Source organism: Ursus maritimus, unplaced genomic scaffold (genome assembly GCF_017311325.1).
Source record: "Ursus maritimus isolate PB19 unplaced genomic scaffold, ASM1731132v1 scaffold_18, whole genome shotgun sequence".
Classification (NCBI taxonomy): Eukaryota; Metazoa; Chordata; class Mammalia; order Carnivora; family Ursidae; genus Ursus; species Ursus maritimus.
This window is the reverse complement of record NW_024424230.1, coordinates 20535049-20539959: the sequence shown is the minus strand read 5'-3', so window position 1 is coordinate 20539959 and position 4911 is coordinate 20535049. Positions and strand designations below refer to the sequence as shown.

Sequence of the window (4911 nt, the reverse complement as noted above, 5' to 3'; positions counted from 1 at the left end):
CGGAGACATAAAACAGTGTCTGACAGTTGATTTAATGTTTCTTTTCTTTTTAAATCCAGATGTTTTAGTACCTCATACACACTTTCTAACTATTTTGGTGCAATATTTCTTTGCACAGCTTGGCATTTTAAAGGTTGTAATGCTTTAACATTGAAAAGTACAATAAATACGAGAGTAAGAAGAGAAATGATTTTCATTTCCAACTGAAAAGTATAATGAGCAGATTCATGGCCTTAAAGAGAAAGAAAGGATTAGCACAGGTAAATTACTATCCAAACTTCATTTTAAAAAATCATTTTTCTCCACACTTAGACTTTAACTTTCCCTTGTATTTTCAGATTACAATGTAAGATAGCTAAACTTCAGCTGAACGACTTATAAGGCATTCTAATGTATTAGGTTACTTTCATAAAACAGCCCCTTCCTTATTTGTCACTTTAAAAATAGTATGTAAATTAAATCTAAAGTTCCTTAAAATTCTAAGCCTCTCCCTGAACATGAACACTCTTTAATCTTAAAAATAAAATCCTGTTCAGCATGTTTCCAAGGGCTGTGGCCAATCGTGGCCATGGGATCTCCGACGTCATGTGGGAGCAGCCTGGAGAGACTTTGACAGCACAAGTCAGCGTACTTGTGACTGCCACTCACATTGCCTAGAACAGCTCAGGGTGTGGGCTGGAAGCCGCCTACCTGAGTCCAGGTGTTTCCATAAACTTCCATGTAGATGAGTGTATTACAGCAACTTTTTGGTTTAGAGCAAAAAAATAAAATAGAATAAAATAGAATTCTATCTTACATTATCCTCCTTCAAATGGATAGTTGACTTAGTCATGAATTGCCTTGTGTCTGTCTGATACATTTTTTTTTTTCATTTCCTAGATGAATTTTTTTGTAACTTGTGTCAGGATATCATCTCGGGCCCTTTCATATCCTTATTCTCTTTTTTCCCCTTTATTTCTTGAAGCCAAAGATAGAAGAACTTAAAAAAAAAGACATATGATTTGAGCAAAAGGCCTGCTTATATCGAACAAGAAATTATCATTCAGATATTCTGAAGATAAACTCAGGATAGATAATTCTCGTGGGGCCACTTTCAGCCCAGAGCCAGGGACAGGAGCAGAGGCTCTAACTCTGGTTTTATTGTGTTCAGTGTGTTTGGGATGAATTAAAGCAGCAAAATGTAAACTAATCTTCCCCACCTGGAGGTGACTGGAGAAATGAGTCAAAATCCAGAAATTCATCTTAGACACACACACACAACACTTTGTGCCTTTATTCATATGATTATTCACATATATAATTCCATTTAGACTTGTACTACATTATCAATCCTGCCAACCCTGTGATACAGACATTCCAATGCTCTAACAAAGCATAGGAGGACAGGGCACCCTCTTCCACTGCTTTCCGTAAGAACAACCATGCTGATTATTCTCTGAATGTGAGATATGCAAAGGATACACCCTACCATCTGCTGCACTTGTTAATGAATGTGTTGCCATCAGGGAATATAACAATGGGAAAGAACCTTGGAGAACACCTAATTCCTCCATGAAAGCTGGAAAATAAAAGGTAAATGGGAGTGAATGACTTTCCCGAGGTCTCCCCAGGTAGTCAGTGGCAGAGCAAGAAGCGGAATGTTTCTAGTTCCCAGCTCTTTTGTAGCAAAGTACCTTGGCTAACTAGCTTTTAATTGAAACTAAAAATCTGCTCTATCTTCCTTCAGTAATGTTAATATCATCCAAGGATTTCCTCCTACCTTATTAACATAATTCTCAAAAAATATTATTTTGTCAAACTATTTAGATTTATTTAGACTTAGATTTCCTTATCACCAATAAGGAAATGATGAGGTGTGCTCATATTTGTCAGTGGAGGAGGAGGAAAGAGTTTGATATTACAGATGCTGAGATTCTGGAAAGTCCCGGGACATCACTTGTCTACTGAAGTAGAAATTCCACTATTAATGTCTCCTTTGAGATATCTAGTCCATGCCACGATCAGAATACTTTCTTATGGGCAGAGAGATTCACAGGAATCAGGAGGCTTGTGAGGTTGCACTATGTGTTACAGCCCTGTACCCTTGAGTAACGGAGACAGGATATATACCATCTGTACACAAATACAGCTAAAATAAGGCAGCAGAATGGGGTCATGTCCTAGGTACATTTCACTTACAGATGACTTTAGAAAGACTTTCTCTCTCCCCCCAACCCTGACTCCCCCCAATACACAAAAAGACACACACACACACTATTACATTTAATATTCACAATAACAAACAAATCTTTCAACATGTATTAACGTTAGAGAGATTGAACAATCTAACAATTGAATACACCCATGAAGCAAGTAGGAATACTTCAAAATTCTCCACTGACACCCAATTCACTACCAGGGACTTAACAATGATCTTAAAGCACATTTGCTGGCACACCCAAACTTCTGTTATGGACTCTTCTTTTCTTCAACCTTTTAGTCTAGGTCAGGGTGTGTCAAATGTTAGTACACATAAGATTTATTTCTTACAAACTTTAAAAATGTATTATAAATATAAAACTATGTATACCATACTTTATAGAAAAATTTAAGATTTTCAAGGGCAATTTTGGCCACATGCAATTTTTAAAATTTTTTTTATTATATTATGTTAGTCACCATACAGTACATCCATGGTTTTTGATGTAAAGTTCGATAATTGATTAGTTGCGTATAATAGCCAGTGCACCATGCAATACGTGCCCTCCTTACTACCCATCACCAGCCTATCCCATTCCCCCACCCCCTCGAAGCCCTCAGTTTGTTTCTCAGAGTCCATAGTCTCTCATGCTTCATTCCCCCTTCTGATTACCTCCCTTTTCTTTATCCCTTTCTTCCCCTACCGACCGTCCTAGTTCTTATGTTCCATAGATGAGAGAAACCATATGATAATTGTCTTTCTCTGCTTGACTTATTTCACTTGGAATTATCTCCTCCAGTGCCATCCATGTTGCAGCAAATGTTGAGAAATCATTCTTTTTGATAGTTGAGTAATATTCCATTGTATATATGGACCACATCTTCTTAATCCAGTCATCTGTTAAAGGGCATCTCAGCTCTTTCCACAATTTAGCTATTGTGGACAATGCTGCTATGAACATTGGGGTGCATATGGCCCTTCTCTTCAGTACGTCTGTATCTTTGGGGTAAATACCCAGTAGTGCAATTGCTGGATCATAGGGTAGCTCAATTTTTAACTTTTTAAGGGACCTCCACACTGTTTTCCAGAGTAGCTGTACCAACTGGCATTCCCACCAACAGTGTAGGAGGGATCCCCTTTCTCCACATCCTCTCCAGCAATTGTTGTTTCTTGCCTTGTCAATTTTTGCCATTCTAACTGGTGTAAGGTGGTATTTCAGTATGGGTTTGATTTGAATTTCCCTGCTGGGTAATGATTTTGAATATTTTTTCATGTGTCTGTTAGCCATTTGTATGTCTTCATTGGAAAAGTGTCTGTTCATATCTTCTGCCCATTTTTTGATTTGTTTATTTGTTTCTCGTGTATTGAGTTTGAGAAGTTCTTTGTAGATCTTGGATACCAGTCCTTTATCTGTAGTGTCATTTGCAAATATATTCTCCCATTCCGTGGGCTGCCTCTTAGTTTTTCTGACTGTTTCCTTGGATGTGCAGAAACTTTTAATCTTGATGAAGTCCCATAAATTCATTTTATCTTTTGTTTCTCTTGCCTTTGGGGATGTGTCATGAAAAAGGTTGCTTTGGCCGATGTCGTAGAGGTTGCTGCCTATGTTCTCCTCTAGAATTTTGATGGATTCCTGTCTCACATCGAGGTCTTTCATCCATTTGGAGTTTATTTTTGTGTATGGTGTGAGATAGTGGTCAAGTTTCATTCTCTTGCATGTAGCTGTCCAATTTTCCCAGCACCATTTATTGAAGAGACTGTCTTTTTCCCACCGGATGTTTTTTCCTGCTTTATCAAATATTAGTTGCCCAAAGAGCCGAGGGTCCATTTCTGGGCTCTCTATTCTGTTCCATTGGTCTATGTGTCTGTTTTTGTGCCAGTACCATGCTGTCTTTGTGATCACAGCTTTGTAGTACAGCTCGAAATCCGGCATTGTGATGCCCCCAGCTTTGTTTTTCCTTTTCAACAGTTCCTTGGAGATTCGGGGCCTTTTCTGTTTCCATACAAATTTAAGGACTGTTTGTTCCAGTTCTTTGAAAAATGTCCTTGGTATTTTGATCGGGATAGCATTGAAAGTGTAGATTGCTCTGGGTAGCATGGACATTTTAACTATGTTAATTCTTCCGATTCATGAGCATGGAATATCTTTCCATCTTTTTATGTCTTCCTCAATGTCTTTCAAGAGTGATTTATAGTTTCTAGAATATAGGTCCTTTACGTCTCTGGTTAAGTTAATTCCAAGGTAACGTATGGTTTTTGGTGCTATTGTAAATGGGATGGATTCCCTAATTTCTCTTTCTTCGGTCTCGTTATTCGTGTATAGAAATGCAACTGATTTCTGAGCATTTATTTTGTATCCTGCCACGTTACTGAATTGCTCTATAACTTCTAATAGTTTGGGAGTGGCTTCTTTTGGGTTTTCCATATAGAGTATCATGTCATCTGCAAAGAGAGACATTTTGACTTCTTCTTTGCCAATTTGAATACCTTTGATCCCTTTTTGTCGTCTGATTGCTGTTGCAAGGACTTCTAGTACTATGTTGAATAATAGTGGCGAGAGTGGGCATCCTTGTCGTGTTCCTGATCTTAAGGGAAAGGCTTCCAGCTTTTCCCCATTGAGAATAATATTTGCAGTAGGCTTTTCATAGATGGCTTTTATGAGATTGAGAAATGTACCTTCTATTCCTACACTCTGAAGGGTTTTAATCAGGAAAGGATGCTGTATTTTGTCA

General features: G+C 38.0%; 1 non-coding gene across 1 annotated transcript; it reads left to right on the top strand.

Annotated features, from left to right (window-relative positions):
* Positions 1–533: 533 nt before the first annotated feature.
* Positions 534–661, top strand: LOC121103309. The gene has a single exon (XR_005835463.1). It is a non-coding gene; the product is annotated as a small nucleolar RNA SNORA44 (small nucleolar RNA).
* The last annotated feature ends 4250 nt before the right edge of the window (positions 662–4911 follow it).